At 39.3% G+C, this 8,266-nt stretch overlaps 1 long non-coding RNA gene across 4 annotated transcripts in view; it reads right to left on the reverse strand.

The window, feature by feature from the left end:
• The window catches only part of LOC103350933 (uncharacterized), a 252,701-nt gene that overhangs the window by 117,472 nt on the left and 126,963 nt on the right, over positions 1-8,266 (reverse strand). The window lies entirely within an intron of this gene.

Below are 8,266 nucleotides of genomic sequence, written 5' to 3' on the forward strand. Positions count from 1 at the left end.
CACAGCCGAATCCATCGCAACTCCCTTCCCTGCTCCAGAGTAGACCCACATCGGCAACGGAGGCGGCATCAGTTAATCCGGTTCTTCCTCCGTCATGCGAAAGCACCAGCCATTTGGAGAAGAAGCCATTGGAATGCTGAAGAGGCACACGGAAGAGACAAAACACTGAACCCAATGAAAACAGAAAATTCACGAGAACTGACTGCACTTCTACGCTTTCTAATTAATATCCTCAGAGGGATTCAAGAGGACGTTGCCCTGTAAGACAGGCGTGTGATGCTGTGAAAAAGAATACGCAGGTTTTAGGATCATTGAATTACAAAAGTAAGACACTTGATGGAAAGAATGAACAGAAGAATACATATGATGGCCAAATTCCTCATCGAAAACGGTAGTCAGATGTTTTCTGTGAAAGGTCAGGCTAAGTATTCTTGGTTTTCCAGCTATGTTTTCTGTGACAACTCCCAGCACTGCATGGCAGAGAGAAAACACCTGCTGAGAATACATACACACATGTGTTGTTTTGTCTTAGAAAACTGCATGATGAGCTGGTTACAGCCACGGACTGGTTTACTGACCTGTGATCCAGAAGAGAAAATCAAGGAAATCTTCCAAAATTAACCAAAAAAAAAAAAAAAAAAAAAAAAGAATTTTGAAATGAAAAAAAGGCTAAGAAAGCTCATTTTAGGAGTTCCAACATATCTGATTTCCAGAAACAAACAAAAAAAGAATGACTATATAAAGAAAATTGAAAATGTGTTATAGCTGAAGATAAACAAGTTTATTCCATATAAAGAGCCACTCCAGTACCTTTTATAGGAGAAGTGTAAATTAACAAGATATTTCTACATATATCATCAAGAACTCTCAGAACTGGATGAGGAAACTTCCATAGGTTCATGAAAAATGAATATTATAAAAAACTATACATGGATTTTAGCTTTTTCTTTTTTTGCACTAAAAAGCTTATCTTCTAATTCCACTTTCTTGGAAACTTTAAGTAACCTTGTGGAATAGCAATATCTAAGACTTACCAGAGGGGGAGAAAAATCAATCACCTGCACAGGAATTAGAATTACGTTGTCACTGAAATTCTCACTAGCGGGCATGTTGTGACATGACAGGTTAAGCTGCCACTTGCAACACCAGCAGCCCACACTGGCATTGATTTGAGTCCTGTCTCCTCCACTTCCAATCCAGCTCCCTGCTAATGTGCCCGGGAAAGCAGTGGAGAATGGCCCAAGTACTTGGGCCCCTGCACCCATGTGGGAGACCCAGAGGGAGCTCCAGGATCCTGGCTTCAGCACTACACAGCCCCGGGGCATTGTGGCCATTTGGGGAGCAAGCTAATAGAGGGAAGTAATCTCACTCTCCTGCTCTCTGTAACTCTGCCTTTCAAATAAATAGTAAATCTTAAGAAAAAATAAAGGAATTATCATTAGCAAAACTGAATGATGAAAAATATCCCAAATGATCTGAAGAAATATTACTCAAAACCAAGGATTCTATATGCAGGCAAAGAGTACTTGAATAGGAGGGCAATGATAGGAAAGTACATATTTGTAGACACAAGAGAGCTGAAAAGAAGTCCTCTAGAATTAAGATAAGACCATAGGTATTTTATTTTAAGATGACAATTCAATCCAAGAAAGAATCCTCATAAAATATAAGGACACTTCAAAGAGTTTGCAAAAAAAAAAAAAAAAAAAAGGAATTAAAAGGATTAGTTTGCCTTAGTGAAAGAAAAATCCATGCAGTTTTTTTCATTATAGGCATTTTCCATGTATTTTAAAAAATTTGTACCAAAAATTATTTTGCAGAAAAACTCTTTTTAAATTTTCCTGGAATTCCATGAACCTTTTGAAATACTCTCATATACTATATGTAATAGTATACAAGTGCCTAGTACAATGTACAGATAAGTTGAAGTGAATAGTGATTAATAAAGTTAAGAAAAGGTCTACAACTAAATTCTTCAGTGATTATTAGAAAATAATGAGGTAAAGGGAAATAATCAAGTGTTAAGATTTTGCCCTTTTGATAAGGAAATAGGTAGATTAGACTTTAAAAATTGCTCTACACTAAAATAAATTTATCTTCTATATATGTGTGTAAAAGCATTGAGAATGTCTAAAATAACAGTGCATTATTTTACCGTGATTATCTTTGGAGGTGAGTGGCATGCAAATGTAAGACAGGGAATAGAAGTTGACAGGAATTTTATATTATTTAACCTTTACAAATGGAAAACATTCATATATTTTATAATTTTTTTCATGTCAGTTTAGAGAACTACATACATTTGGCCACAAGTTAAATATTGAGGAGGGGCAAGCGTTGTGGAATGGTGGGTAATATAGCAAACACCTGCAGTGCTGGCATCCCATATTGGTGAAGCTAGAGTCCCAGCTGCTCTACTGCCAATCCAGCTCCCTGTCCATGCACCTGGATAGGCAGTGGAAGATGGCCCAAGTGTTTGGGCCCTTGCTACTCACATGGGAAACCTGGATGAAGTTTGGCCTGGCACAGCCCTGGCCATTATTTAATGGCTATCTGGGGAATGAACCAGCGAATTGAAAATCTCTCTCTCCCATGCTCACTCTGTCACTCCTTCAAAAAAATAAATCTTTTTTTAAAAGAATTATTTTATTTGAAAGACAGAGTTACAGAGAGGGGTAGAGCCAGAGAGAGAGAGAGAGAGAGAGAGAGAGAGAGGTCTTCCATTCTGCTGGTTCACTCCCCAGTGACTGCAACGGCCAGAGCTGAGCTAATCCAAAGCCAGGAGCCAGGAGCTTCTTCCGGGTCTCCCATGTGGGTGCAGGGGTCCAAGGACTTGGACCATTTTCCACTGCTTTCCCAGATCATAGCAGAGAGCTGGATCAGAAGAGGAGCAGCCAGGACTTGAGCTGGTGCCCATATGGGATGCCAGCGCTGCAGGCTGAGTTTTTAACCCACTGCACCACAGCACCGGCCCCAGTAAATAAATCTTTTAAAAAAATATTGAGGACCGTTAGCACAGATACACTGTGACAGGCCAGTCCATCATGTCTTCCCCATCATCTGCACAGGAAGGAAATTCCCTGAGTCACCAAAGACAGAGAATCTTTTCTACTTCATCTCTAGTTAATTTCAATTTTTATCTCTAAATTGAAGTTAGTGGTAAAGGTGAAGCCCATTTAAAATTGATTTTCCTTTAAATGGGAAAATCCCTTAGGTCAGTTAAGTTTAGTAGCATTTATCTGAGCAAAGAAAAACACAGTACAAAGTACAATTTGCAAATCATATAGCCAACCAGAGAAGGTTCCGAGAACTCCAGCCAATATGTGATCAGACAGTATTTATAGAAAAAAGAAAGTGATGCACAGAAAACACTTTATGGTTACAGCTTAGTTAACTGGCTACCTACCCCCTGGGCCTTTTGCAACCAACCAAAGCAAACATCAGTTACTGTGATTGCACTCTATATTGGTTTGGTCTGTTGGGCCCAGGGCAGGTACCCAATCCAGATCCATGGCCTCTGCTATGATTTGGATGACAGTTTAGATGTTGAATGTCCCCCCAAAGGCCCATGTGTTAAAGATTTCATCCCCAAAGTCCTATGTTAAGGGTACCAAGGATGGACACTTAATCCAGTTATGGTATCTGAAGGTGTGACCTTTGTGTAGAGACCTTCGGGTCATTGATGTGGAGCCCCCATGATTAAATCCCAATAGTATTGGAAGAGACCACAGAGATAATGTAGTGATGTAGTACTTCCTGTCATGTGATGTTCTAGGCAACCTCAGGACTCTGCCAGCAACTCTGCCATCACCTGATGCTCAACCAGTAGGGCCGCTTAATCTTTGACTGTGAACGGTTGGAACTGTGAGAAAAAAAAAATCAACCTCTCTTTGTAAACTTAGCTTATCTCTGGCATCTCATTGTAGTAATACAGCCTCCCACAAATTTTATTTAACATTTCTTATTACAAAACTACCCATGTTAATCTCAACACATTTAAAAGTAAATGCATTTTCAGAAAGGAAACAAACTCTACACTTTCTTCATCCAGAAATAACCAAAACAGAAAATTCTTAAATTTTTAGAAATTTTAGAAATTTTAGAAAACCTGGTGATGTTCCTACAACAAAGAACTCTATCACTTAAGACTGTGCTACTCTCTCCTAGACCACACTCAGGTGCCATAGTAACAATCTTGGCTAGAATAAAGCTTGATGCCTGAGGCAAGCAGATAATGACTCCCCAAAACATGTTCACATCCCAGTCCCTGGATTATTTAAATATCACCTTATTTAGAAAAACGTTCCATAAAGATGTGATTAAGTTTTTTTTTTTATTTAGCAAATATAAATTTCCAACGTACAGCTTATGGATGACAATGACTTTTCTCCCCCATAACTTCCCTCCCACCCGAAACCCTCCCATCTCCCGCTCCGTCTCCCATTCCATTCACATCAAGATTCATTTTTAATTATCTTTACATATAGAAGATCAATTTAGTATATACTAAGTAAAGATTTCAACAGTTTGCACCCACACAGAACATAAAGTGTAAAATACTGTTTGAGTGCTAGTTATAGCATTAATTCACATTGAACAACACATTAAAGACAGAGATTCTATATGAGGAGTAAGTGCACAGTGACTCCTCTTGTTGACTTAACAAATTGACACTCTTGTTTATGGTATCAGTAATCTCCCTAGGCTCTTGTCATGAGTTGCCAAGGCTATGAAAGCCTTTTGAGTTCACCGACTTCGCTCTTATTCAGACAAGGTCATATCAAAGTGGACATTCACTCCTCTCTTCAGAAAGGTACCTCCTTCTTTGATGGCCTGTTCTTTCTACAGGGATCTCACTCGCAGAGATCTTTCATTTAGGTCCTCTTTTTTTTTTTTTTTTTTTTTTTTTTGCCAAAGTGTCTTGGCTTTCCATGCCTGAAATACTCTCATGGGCACTTCAGCCAGATCCGAACGCCTTAAGGGCTGATTCTGAGACCAGAGTGCTGTTTAGGACATCTGCCATTCTATGAGTCTGCTGTGTATCTCGCTTTCCATGTTGGATCGTTCTCTCCCTTTTTGATTCTATCAGTTAGTATTTGCAGACACCAGTCTTGTATATGCGATCCCTTTGACTCTTAGACCTATCAGTATGATCAATTGTGAACTGAAATTGATCACTTGGACTAGAGAGATGGCATTGGTATATGCCATCTTGATGGGATTGAATTAGAATCCCCTGGCACATTTCTAACTCTACCATTTGGGGCAAGTCTGATTGAGCATGTCCCAAATTGTACATCTCCTCCCTTTCTTATTCCCACTCTTATATTTAACATGGATCACTTTTCAGTTAAATTTAAACACCTAATAATAATTGTGTGTTAATTACAGAGTTCAACCATTAATATTAAGTAGAACAAAAAAAATACTAAAAGGGATAAAGCATTAAGTTGTACATCAACAGTCAGGACAAGGGCCAATCAAGTCACTCTTTCTTATAGTGTCCATTTCATTTCAACAGGTTTCCTTTTTGGTGCTTAGTTGTCACTGATGAGGGAGAACATATATTTGTCCCTTTGGGACTGGCTTATTTCACTCAGCATGATGTTTTCCAGATTCCTGCATTTTGTTGCTAATGACCGGATTTCATTTTTTTTTTACTGCTATATAGTATTCTATAGAGTACATGTCCCATAATTTCTTTTTTTTTAACTTTTATTTAATGAATATAAATTTCCAAAGTACAGCTTATGGATTACAATGGCTCCCCCCCCATAACTTCCCTCCCACCTGCAACCCTCCCCTTTCCCGCTCCCTCTCCCATTCCATTCACATCAAGATTCATTTTCGATTCTCTTTATATACAGAAGATCAGTTTAGCATACATTAAGTAAAGATTTCAACAGTTTGCACCCACATAGAAACACAAAGTGAAAAATAGTGTTTGAGTACTAATTATAGCATTAAATCATAATGTACAGCACATTGAGGACAGAGATCCTACATGAGGTGTAAGTGCACAGTGACTCCTCTTGTTGACTTAACAAACTGACGCTCTTGTTTATGGCATCAGTAATCACCCTACGCTCTTGTCATGAGTTGCCAAGGCTATGGAAACCTTTTGAGTTCACCAACTCTGATCATATTTAGACAAGGTCGTAGTCAGAATGGAAGTTCTCTCCTCTCTTCAGAGAAAGGTACCTCCTTCTTTGATGACCCGTTCTTTCCACTGGGATCTCACTTGCAGAGATCTTTCATTTAGGTCATTTTTTTTTTTTTTGCCAAAGTGTCTTGGCTTTCCATGACTGAAATACTCTCATGGGCACTTCAGCCAGATCCGAACGCCTTAAGGGCTGATTCTGAGACCAGAGTGCTGTTTAGGACATCTGCCATTCTATGAGTCTGCTGTGTATCTCGCTTCCCATGTTGGATCGTTCTCTCCCTTTTTGATTCTATCAGTTAGTATTTGCAGACAGTATTTGCAGACACTATTCTTGTTTATGTGATCCCTTTGGCTCTTAGACCTATCATTACGATCAATTGTGAACAGAAATTGATCACTTGGACTAGTGAGATGGCATTGGTACATGCCACCTTGATGGGATTGAATTGGAATCCCCTGGTATGTTTCTAACTCTACCATTTGGGGCAAGTCAGCTTGAGCATGTCCCAAATTGCACCTCTCTTCCCTCTCTTATTCCCACTCTTATATTTAACAGCGATCACTTTTCATTTAAGTTTCAACACTTAAGAATAACTGTGTATTGATTACAGTATTCAACCAAAAGTATTAAGTAGAACAAACAAACAAAAAAATACTAAGAGGGATAACGTATTAAGTTGTTCATCAACAGTCAGGGCAAGGGCTGATCAAGTCACTGTTTCTCATAGTGCTCATTTCACTTTAACAGGTTTCCTTTTTGGTGCTCGGTTAGTTGTCATCAATCAGGGAGAACATATGATATTTGTCCATTTGGGACTGGCTTATTTCACTTAGGATAATGTTTCCAAATTCCTAACAGGGATCACTTTTCAGTTAAAATTTAAACACCTAAGTTTGCAAATATTTTTTCCCATTCTGTTGGTTGTCTTTTCACTCTCCTGACTGTTTCTTTTGCAGTACAGAAACTTCTCTATAAAGGGTTAATAACCAGAATCTACAAAGAGATCAAGAAACTCCACAAAAACAAAACCAACAACCCACTTAAGAGATGGGCCAAGGACCTCAATAGACATTTTTCAAAAGAGGAAATCCAAATGGCCAACAGGCACATGAAAAAATGTTCAAGGTCATTAGCAATCAGGGAAATGCAAATCAAAACCACAATGAGGTTTCACCTCACCCCGGTTAGAATGGCTCACATGCAGAAATCTACCAACAACAGATGCTGGTGAGGATGTGGGGAAAAAGGGACATTAACCCACTGTTGGTGGGAATGCAAACTGGTCAAGCCACTATGGAAGTCAGTCTGGAGATTCCTCAGAAACCTGAAGATAACCCTACCGTTCGACCCAGCCATCCCACTCCTTGGAATTTACCCAAAGGAATTTAAATTGGCAAGCAAAAAAGAGGTCTGCACCCTAATGTTTATTGCAGCTCAATTCACAATAGCTAAGACCTGGAACCAACCTAAATGCCCATCAACGATAGACTGGATAAAGAAATTATGGGATATGTACTCTTTAGAATACTATACCGCAGTAAGAAACAACGAAATCCAGTCATTTGCAACAAAATGGAGGAATCTGGAACACATCATGCTGAGTGAAATAAGCCAGTCCCAAAGGGACAAATACCATATGTTCTCCCTGATCGGTGACAACTGACTGAACACCAAGAGGGAAACCTGTTGGAGTGAGGTGGACACTATGGGAAACGGTGGCTTGATCAGCATAGCCCTGACTGTTAATGAACAACTAAATACATTATCCCTCTTAGTAGTTTTTTTTTATCTGTTCTACTTAATATGACTGGTTTAGATCTGTAATTGATGCACAGTTATTCTTAAGTGTTGAAAATTAACTGAAATGTGATCCCTGTTGAACATGGTGGTGGGAATGGGAGAGGGAAGAGATGTATAATTTGGGACATGCTCAGGCTGACTTGCCCCAAGTGGTGGAGTTGGAAGCATACCAGGGGATTCCAATTCAATCCCATCGAGGTGGCATGTACCAATGCCATCTCACTGTTCCAGGTGATCAGTTTCAGTTCACAGTTGGTCATGGTGAAGGGACTGGGAGTCAAAGGGAGCACATAGACAAGTCT

The sequence above is a fragment of the Oryctolagus cuniculus genome, chromosome 13, assembly GCF_964237555.1.
Source record: "Oryctolagus cuniculus chromosome 13, mOryCun1.1, whole genome shotgun sequence".
In the NCBI taxonomy this organism is placed as follows: domain Eukaryota; kingdom Metazoa; phylum Chordata; class Mammalia; order Lagomorpha; family Leporidae; genus Oryctolagus; species Oryctolagus cuniculus.